Source organism: Stegostoma tigrinum, chromosome 10 (assembly GCF_030684315.1).
Source record: "Stegostoma tigrinum isolate sSteTig4 chromosome 10, sSteTig4.hap1, whole genome shotgun sequence".
In the NCBI taxonomy this organism is placed as follows: domain Eukaryota; kingdom Metazoa; phylum Chordata; class Chondrichthyes; order Orectolobiformes; family Stegostomatidae; genus Stegostoma; species Stegostoma tigrinum.
The window spans coordinates 6,732,624-6,742,994 of record NC_081363.1 but is presented as its reverse complement, the minus strand read 5'-3'; the positions used below and the strand labels follow the sequence as shown (position 1 = coordinate 6,742,994).

General features: G+C 47.2%; 1 non-coding gene across 1 annotated transcript; it reads left to right on the top strand.

Moving 5' to 3' along the window:
• The first annotated feature begins 3,688 nt into the window (after nt 1-3,688).
• On the top strand, nt 3,689-3,762 carry trnai-aau (transfer RNA isoleucine (anticodon AAU)). Its single transcript has one exon. It is a non-coding gene; the product is annotated as a tRNA-Ile (tRNA).
• The last annotated feature ends 6,609 nt before the right edge of the window (nt 3,763-10,371 follow it).

The window sequence follows — 10,371 nt, the reverse complement described above, 5'->3', positions numbered from 1 at the left end:
TAGCTACAGGCAGAAACATTTGTCCAGCAGGGTGTCCACCACTGCTGTAACCAATGAGCAAAACTCTCCAATATACCCCGTCCATCATATGCTTGTAGACATAATGTAGGGTTTGTTACTGGTCCCAGCCGAGAATCTAAAGTGGTAAGGAAACTGAAATAGCTCTCCCTAGAGGGATGAAGTTGAATTAAAAAGGCCACTTAGCTCAAATGATGAGTACAGGCTGAAGGGAGCTCAAGTACAGTTTGATCAACCTTGAGTAAGAGCTGTGCCCTGGTTTCCTATGAAGACATACAGGGGAAAAGTGAGAGTTGAAATCAATGTCTGCTCAATGTTATCGAAATATTGAATTGTCGCGTTTGATTTTTCTCTTCAGGGAAGACTGCGGAAGGAACTTCATGTTTCTCAGAGCATTCTAGGTGTAGTGTGGGATTGAAGAATGGATTTGAATGATCATTTCTCAGTCCTGGCTGCTCAAGCACAGGAGCACACAGGAACACCTACACAGACCTACACACACACACACAGACACACACAAACACACACACACACACACACAAGCGCACGTGCTTACACACTGAAAATTATATTTACATGTACATTGATACACAATAAAATGCACACAATATGTCACATTTCTAGATTAAGGGGGCTTAGGAAATTCAGCGTGTCCATAAAGACCCTCACCAACTTTTACAAATGCACCACAGAAAATTTACTATCCAGGTGCAAAACAGCCTGGTACAGCAATTACAGAAGGTTGTGCGCACAGCCCAGGCCATCACGGAAGCCGACCTCCCATCCATGAACTCTGTTTACACTTCTTGTTGTCACAGAAAGGCTGCCAACATCATCAAAGACCCCTCCCATCCGGTCATACTCTTTTCCGACCTTTTTCATCAGGCAGAAGATACAGAAGCTTGAACACACACCAACAGGTTCAAGAACAGCTTCTTTCCCGCTGTTATTACACTGCTGAATGGACCTCCCAAATTTCAAATAATGTTGATCTTGCTTTGTGCGCCTCCTGTGCAGCCATACCCTTGTATACCTTACTCTGTCTAAGCCCCCTCTGATCTGCATGCCCTTGTTTGCTATGACCTGCCTGTACTGCTTGCAAAACAAAATTTTTCACTGTACATAGGTACATTTGACTACAATACAATAAATCAAACTTTTCACCATTTTTCTACAGGAAAAAGTTACTTGTAATACTAATCGTATTTTAACACAATTTGTATTTACCCAAGCTTTAAAATAAGCCTCCTCAATAAAAGATAATCAGAAAGATTTTGTTCCCTAAGATTAAGAAATAGGTGCCTAGCTATTTGGAAAGACACCATTCGTGATTATGTTCAAGAACATTTTGAACATTCCTAATCTTTATGAGGGTTGAGTGTTTTGACACAGTGAGATGCCTTTGAACACTTAATGCAGACATGAAGAAAATATAAAAACACATGAACTGGGAGGACTACGCTATTCAAACCATATCATCAATCAGTAGGATCTTGGATGATTTGTGTGTTGTTCAAATTCCACCTTCCCATTTATCCCTGATAACCTTTGATTCCTTTGTAAACAAGTATCCATCTACGTCAGCATGAAACATATTCGATGACCCCAACTTCTGCAGCTAAAAGTTCCAAAGCCACACAGATCTCTTCAAGACAAAAAAAACTTATGTCCTAAAAGGGTGATCCAGGACTTTATAACTCTCATAGTGGATTGATCCAGAACAGGAAACACCTCTTCATGTTCACTTCGTCAAGACCATTTAAGGTCTAATAAACTTTAGTCAAATCAGTGAAAACAAGCCCAGTCTGCACTTTCTTTCTTCATAAGACAACCTACATATTCCAGGTATCAATTTGATAAAATCCCCCTGAACTGCTTCGAACACATTTCCAACCTTCAATAAGTAAAGAGACTGAAACTGCTCATAATATTCAAGGTGCTATGGGAATGGAGGGTTTGAGTTACAGGAGAAACTGGATAGATTGGGATCTTTTTTCACTGGTGCATAGGAGGTTGAGGCATGACATTATAGGGGTCTTTAAAATCATGAGGGATATGGATAAAGTGAACGGCAGATTTTTTTTTCCTTAGGGTAGAGGATTTAAAGACTAGGGGGTATATTTTTAAGGTGAGAGGAGAAAGATTTAAAATGACACGAGGGACAACCTTTATACACAGAGAATTGTTCATGCGTGGAATGAACTTCCAGAGGAAGTGGTGGATGCTGGTAAAGTTACAATGTTTAAAAGATATTTGGATAAGGACATGAATGGGAAAGGCTTGGTGGGATATGGGCCAGGAGTGGGCAGGTGGGACTATCTTAGTTTGGGAACATGATTCGGACTGGTTTGACCGAAGGGTCTGTTTCTGTACTGTATGACTCAATGTGGTCTCATTCAATGTTCTGTACAAGTGAAGCATCGCATCCTCACTTTTATAGTCAATGTCTTTCTTAATGAAGGAACTAAACTTCCAGGAACAGGAGAAGAAAGGGTCTTGGAAATTCTACTGTATCCTTATGGCAAAGCCATGACTATTCAGAATCTACTTGTCTGGTCCGACAGTTAAGATTGACAGTTAACGGTTCTTTCTGCAACACCATGCCAATGATGGCTCAACTAATCAGCACCCTCTTCTCATGTTGTGTGAAACAGTGTCTCTTTTCTCAAGTCTCTTTCTTGCCTCCTAGCTCTGATGAGTGCAAGATGTAAACTAACAACTTCTTAAACACTACTTAAAGAAGGCACGTACTGCCAAGCATTTATTTAAATAGGAAGGTGTGCAGCAGCACTGCGACAACCTGCATTCATGCCACCTCTTCAATGTAGCAACACCACCCACAACACCTCACAGAAGTGTTATTAACTTTTTAAAAGTGGATATTGTTGAACTGCAGTGAGTAACTCAGCTCCTGAATCCCCGAATCTTGCCCACCATCTATAAAGCACAAGTCGGGAGTGTGATGGAATACTCCCCACTTGCCTGGATGGGTGCAGCTCCAACAACACTCAAGAAGCTTGGCACCATCCAGAACAAAGCACCCCATTTGCTTGGCACTATATATGCACTCCCTTCACTACTAGCATGACGTAGTGATAACAGTGGTGTAATCCCCAAGATGCATTGCAGTTACTTAGCAATGTTCCTTTGAAAGTGCCTTCCAAACCTGTGACCGCTACCACCTAGAAGAACAAGATCAATAGATGCATGGTAACACCACCCCCTACACATTGCTCTCTAAGTCACATACTAACCTTGGAAATGTATCACTGTTTCTTCACTGCTGATGGGTCAAAATCCTGGAACTCCCTCCCCAACTGTGTTTTGGGTGACCCTTCACCCAGAGACCATATACTGGTTCAGGAATGCAGATCACCAACACTTTCTCCATGACAATTAGGGTTGGATAATAAATGCTGTCCTAGCCAAGGGTGTGCATGTTCCATGAATGAATTTAAAATAAAAGACTGAAAACCAGCTATCTTTGATGAAATTGGAACTGTGTAGAAGAAGAACACGATTCTATAATGGGTACAGAACCAGAGAGGCTCAGGCTTACATGTGCAAAAGTCATTGAAGGTGACTAGACAGGTTGAGAAAGTAGTTGAAAAGACTTGTAGGACCCTGAAGTTTCTAACAGAAGCAAGGAAACTACAGTGAGCTTTCTGGCGGTCAGTTAGCTCAGCTGGTTAGAGCTTGGTGCTAATAATGCCAAAGTCATGGGTTCAATCCCCATACCGACCAAGTCTGTAGAATTCTAGCCACGACCTTAATGCCCTGTGTTCTGATAGTGTGGCCATCCTCAGTTTTCAAACGGCAGCACGGTGGCTCAGTGGTTAGCACTGCAGCCTCACAGTGCCAGGGACCTGGGTTCAATTCCAGCCTTGGGTGATTGTCTGTGTGGAGTTTGCACATTCTCTCTGTATCTGCATGAGCTTCCTCTGAGTGCTCTGGTTTCCTCCCACAGTCCAAAGATGTGCAGGTTAGGTGGATTGGTCATAATAAATTGCTTGTACTGTTCAGGGATGTGTAGATTGGGTGAGTTATAGGTGGATTGGTCTGGGTGGGATACTCTGAGGGACTTGTTGGGCTGGATGGCCGGTTTCCACATGGTAGGGATTCTATGATTTATGAAGAAAGTCTTTCGCCTTGACTGAAGTATTGTATCCAGTTCTGGAAGAATGAAAGACTTTAGAAAACATGTAGGACAGATTTTGTGAGAATGATTTCAGCATTCAGGAACTACAGTTAGGAGCAAAGATTGGAGAAGAGAGGATACTTGATAGAGATATTTAAAATGACAAGGTGTCTAGGGGGAATAATTAAGATGAAACCTTTTCTAGCGGTAGAAGAATTAGGAACTGTGGGCAACAATTAAAGGTAAATTGAAGCTAAAGGTGACTTGAAGATATATTCTCCTACAGCCCTTGATTAGTAACCTGAAAAGCACTGTGAAAGAGTGTGCTGGGGGAAGATTCAATTGTGTCTTTCAAAAGAGAATTGAATAAGTGCTCACTGCTCAATAAGAAAATGTTGGGTTGGGGAAAACATGGGACTAGTTGCATTGTTCATGCTGAGAGCCATTTGGAGGCTGAATGGCCTCCTTCTGGGCTGTAACCATTTTATGATTTTACTACTTGATACCTTTGGTTGCAAAAAAAAGCTAATGGTTGGCACAGAGAGTGGTTTTATTTGGATTGTAGGTTAAGGTAACGGCTATTCGGTTTAAGTGGGTCACCAAGGCTTGTTTGTTATTTTGTATAAGTTGTCCCAATTGAACAAAATGATTAATGTACAATCCTCACAGTGAATATAAGCAGCTTGACGTATGAACGGTGCATGTACAGAACTGCAGAAAGTCCTGTTCAAGAGCGATACTTGAGCTGAGGGGTACACCTATCAGGAGGGATTGATGAGGCTGGGAATCTTTCCTCCAGAGAAGGCCGATGGGCGATCAGATTGTGGCACTTGTGGTCGGGAAGATGTTTCTGTCTGTGATGGAGTCCAAAACCAGAAGCCATAAATATAAGGTAGTCACTAATAAATTCAGTAAGGAATTCAGGCAAAACCTTTTTACCCAGAGAATGGTGAGAATGTGAAGCTTTGGACAGGCTGAAGAAATACAGATATCTGGTTCAGTTCTCAAGGGTGTTATGACATTCCATCTTGGATTGTGCTACTGAGTTGATTCAAGTCTCAATATATTATAAAAGTCAATACAATCCAAGTTTATGCAATGTCTGAATATAATTTAACCCCGTAATAACTGATGTAATTCTGATGAATGTGCTCTGTATCCGCATCTTAACCAAAACATTATTCCTAAGGTAATACGCTGAATTGGGAAGCAAGTGGGCAGATGCTGTCCAACTTTTCCAGGCAAAATAACAAGGGTAGTGAGAATTTAAGGTGGGGTCCCGGTAAATATTACCGGCATTTTGAATGCAATGTAACAGAAGAAGGATCTGTTGATCCTTCTGTAGAAGAAAGATCTGAGATCTGTAGTGGCAAGGTTGAAATGGCCAAGTATGGGGTAGGATTCCAAAGATGGGCATTAGGATAAATGTGGAGGGGGAATGCCTTCATGGGGAGAGACTGAGAACAGGGGAACAGAGTGGGATTCCTAATGATGAAGAGGGTCAAGTAAAGATAGAAATGGGTAACGTTGGTATCGCTCAGGCTGTTGGTGTCACCCTGCATTCTAAACCAACTGAGCTAACCGACTCCCTAATCCTACACTGTCAGAGGTCACTATGAAGGATTTTCCTTCTCAACATCTCCCCTCGCCTGAGGCACAGTCACCCTCAGGTTAAACTGCCACCAGTTCATCTCTAATGAGAGGGGAGCCCCATGCTCCTTTGGGTCTGTGGTGCCTTTATCTCTACCTTTTAATATATCAGGGATATTTGGTGTAAATACAAAGCAAACCAAAACAAACCAAATTCCAATTGGATTGAGATAACAAAATGTAGAGCTGGATGAACACAGCAGGGTGTTTTTAGGGTGATTTCCCAAGTCTCTATTCACCCCACCATCTATATCTCCCCTCTCTGATGAAGGGTCTATGCCCGAAACGACAGTTTTTGTGCTCCTAAGATGCTGCTTGGCCTGCTGTGTTCATCCAGCTTCACACTTTGATATCTCTCTCCACCTGGATTTAACCATCTTGGAGCACTCATCTAAGATGGGTGCTACCTTATTTTAATAGATTGTGTTTAAGAATATTGATTTATATTACACAATGTCAATTACCACTCTTGAATTGTGTATTTGTCAAAACTAAAATATGTGTTTTCAAGAAGCAGTGTGCCTAACTGGGCTGAACCCTTGAAATTCTCACAGGAGTTGAGTAAATCAAAGTTTTCCTTTTTGGCTCTTTTAACTCATTATGAACAGAATTGTGGGTGTCTGAGTAGGCTGGTCTCGGGCTGGGGTGGGCAAAGTCACACAGCGCCATGTTATAGTCCAACAGGTTTATTTGAAAACACAAGCTTTCAAAGCCCGGCTCCTTTGTTACAAAGGAATAGTGGTTCAAAAGCTGGTGATGTCAAATAAATCTATTGGACTATAACCTGGTGTTGTGTGACTTCTGACTTTGCAATGGGATAGGCAGTGAGTTCTGACTTTGCGTTCAGGCACAGATAGGAACGTTAGCAAAGACATGTCTGCTGTTGGTCTTAATCCTGACTGGGGGCCCCAGAATATTTGGAGATTAATTACGATTATCGAGGCATTGAGGCTGATCTGTTTATCCTGGATGGGGGCTGTAATATGAAACTCAAACAGTGCCTTGGCGATCACTCCCACCTCACAATCTGTCACCAACTGGTCCCCTGATCCACACCTCAAACCCCGCCCAGCCAAATATCTCAAGTCTGTGCAGCACTGACAGAGAAGAATGATGCAAATGAGATGGAAATTGCATGCTGTATCCGGGCCCAGTGGGAGGTTGGTGGACAGGCACAAATAACAAATTGGTATTCTCATAGATTCGCAGCGAGAGAGGGCGAGGGAGCCATTCAAATCAGCCTAAGGCTGGGCAGAGGCAGGGGTCAGTTCTCAACTTATCACACACCCTGTGTGCCTGAACCGAGGGCCCCGTCTTAATTAAAAGACTTCGATGCAAACGCAAACCAGCTGTGAGTAATTAGACAATTAAATTGCTATTGAGAACGAATCATTTCAGTGACCATTGCAATAAATCTTTTGCTGCCTGGGTTCATGCTTTAACATGAACTTTTTGGTAATGCTAGCAAAAAAACATTATTGATTTAAAGAAACAGTATCCCTTTTGTGTGAAGACCCCAGCTCGGTTTTGTAACAGAGAGTGAATAGCATGCCGTTGTACCCAAAACTTCTCATTCGTTGTCAGTGAATCCCGCTGGGTATCGGTGGGAGAGCCAGTAGGTCTGGTGAGGAGAAGTTAAACATTAAGATCTGCTGCTTCTCTCATATCTTTTGCTTTCACTTGTGAGTGGAACAGGCTGTGCTGAGTGACGGGAAGGGGTGTTGGGCTTCTGTAGGGTGGAGATGGTGGGTAAGGAGTTACGATTGGGGTAAGTAGGTGGAGGCGGGGGTGAATGTGTGAGTGTGGATGTTAGTGGGGTCAGAGAGAGTGGAGCTCAGGTGCCAACATCCACCTCTCTGCCCAAGCAGCCAACCCTTTAGCACTGAGCAAATACGGTGGGTGTCGGTTGGTGCACTCGCCTCTGAAGAGAGATGCCAAAGGCAGCGAGGGGTTAAGTAAAATAAATAGGGAGAGAGGGGGAGGCGGATAGAAGATGGATAGAGGAGAAGATAGGTGGAGAGGAGACAGACCAGTAGAGATCCACGGAGGTTTTTCCGGAGGGACAAAGGTAACAGCGTAGGCATCCTTAGAAGAGGCTTCACAGTGGGGTTAAAATTGTTTCAGAGATAATAGGAACTGCAGATGCTGGAGAATCTGAGATACCAAGGTGTAGAGTTGGATGAACACAGCAGGCCAAGCAGCATCAGAGGAGCAGGAAAGTTGACGTTTCGGGCCTAGACCCTTCTACAGAACCTTTTTGTGAAGAAGGGTCTTGCTCCGAAACACCAACTTTCCTGCTCCTCTGATGCTGCTTGGCCTGCTGTGTTCATCCAGCTCTACACCTTGTTATTGCGAGATGTTAAATGACTGGTTTATCACTGGGATCTTCCCACTCCTTAGGATCAGCTACCACATGGCAGCAGAAACAATTTAAACGTGGCATGCAAACAGGGTCGAAAAGAAACCTGCAGGTATTGTCCAGCAAGTCTATTGTTTAAGGGCAAAGTGTCGCAGTACACTGAGGAAAGCCTCCTTCCTGTCCTCAACACAGTGCATTAAGATCATCTACAACCTTCTGAGAGAGCAAAATGTTTCTTATATTGACATTTCATCCAAGAGTTGGCACTTCCTAAGTGCACCATTCCCTCAGCACTGACCCTCCGACAGTGCCCACTCCCTCAGCACTGTCCCTCTGACAGTGCCTGCTCCCTCAGCATCGATCCTCTCACAGTGCGGCACTCCCGCAGCACTGACCCTCTGACAGTGCGGTGCTCCCTCAGCACTGACCCTCCGACAGTGCCCACTCCCTCAGCACTGACCCTCCGACAGTGCGGCACTCCCTCAGCACTGACCCTCCGACAGTGCCCACTCCCTCAGCACTGACCCTCCGACAGTGCCCACTCCCTCAGCACTGACCCTCTGACAGTGCGGCACTCCCTCAGCACTGACCCTCTGACAGTGCGGCACTCCCTCAGCACTGACCCTCCGACAGTGCCCACTCCCTCAGCACTGACCCTCCGACAGTGCCCACTCCCTCAGCACTGACCCTCTGACAGTGCGGCGCTCCCTCAGCACTGACCCTCCGACAGTGCCCACTGCCTCAGCACTGACCCTCCGACAGTGTGGTGCTCCCTCAGCACTGACCCTCCGACAGTGCCCACTCCCTCAGCACTGACCCTCCGACAGTGCCCACTCCCTCAGCACTGACTCTCTGACAGGGCCCACTCCCTCAGCACTGACCCTCCGACAGTGCCCGCTCCCTCAGCACTGACCCTCTGACAGTGCGGCGCTCCCTCAGCACTAACCCTCCGACAGTGCAGCACTCCCTCAGTACTGTCCCTCCGACAGTGCCCGCCCACTCCCTCAGCACTGACCCACCGACAGTGCGGCGCTCCCTCAGCACTAACCCTCCGACAGTGCCCGCTCCCTCAGCACTGACCCTCCGACAGTGCCCACTCCCTCAGCACTGACCCTCCGACAGTGCCTGCTCCCTCAGCACTGACCCTCCGACAGTGCGGCGCTCCCTCATCACTGACCCTCCGACAGTGCCCACTCCCTCAGCACTGACCCTCCGACTGTGCCCACTCCCTCAGCACTGACCCTCCGAAAGTGCCCACTCCCTCAGCACTGACCCTCCGACAGTGCCCGCTCCCTCAGCACTGACCCTCCGACAGTGCAGCACTCCCTCAGCACTGACCCTCCGACAGTGCAGCACTCCCTCAGCACTGACCCTCTGACAGTGCGGCGCTCCCTCATCACTGACCCTCTGACTGTGCCCACTCCCTCAGCACTGACCCTCCGAAAGTGCCCACTCCCTCAGCACTGACCCTCCGACAGTGCCCGCTCCCTCAGCACTGACCCTCCGACAGTGCAGCACTCCCTCAGCACTGACCCTCCGACAGTGCGGCGCTCCCTCAGCACTGACCCTCCGACTGTGCCCACTCCCTCAGCACTGACCCTCCGAAAGTGCCCACTCCCTCAGCACTGACCCTCCGACAGTGCCCACTCCCTCAGCACTGACCCTGCAACATTGCTCGCTCCCTCCGCACTGACCCTCCGACAGTGCCCGCTCCCTCAGCACTGACCCTCCGACAGTGCGGCGCTCCCTCAGCACTGACCCTCCGACAGTGTCCGCTCCCTCATAACTGACCCTCCGACAGTGCGGCACTCCCTCAGCACTGACCCTCCGACAGTGCGGCACTCCCTCAGCACTGACCCGCCGACAGTGCCCGCTCCCTCAGCACTGACCCTCTGACAGTGCCCGCTCCCTCAGCACTGACCCTGCGACAGTGCCCTCTCCCGCAGCACTGACCCTCCGACAGTGTCCACTCCCTCAGCATTGACCCTCTGACAGTGCCCACTCCCTCAGCACTGACCCTCCGACAGTGCCCGCTCCCTCAGCACTGACCCTCCGACAGTGCGGCGCTCCCTCAGCACTGACCCTCCGACTGTGCCCACTCCCTCAGCACTGACCCTCCGAAAGTGCCCACTCCCTCAGCACTGACCCTCCGACAGTGCCCACTCCCTCAGCACTGACCCTCCGACAGTGCAGCACTCCCTCAGCA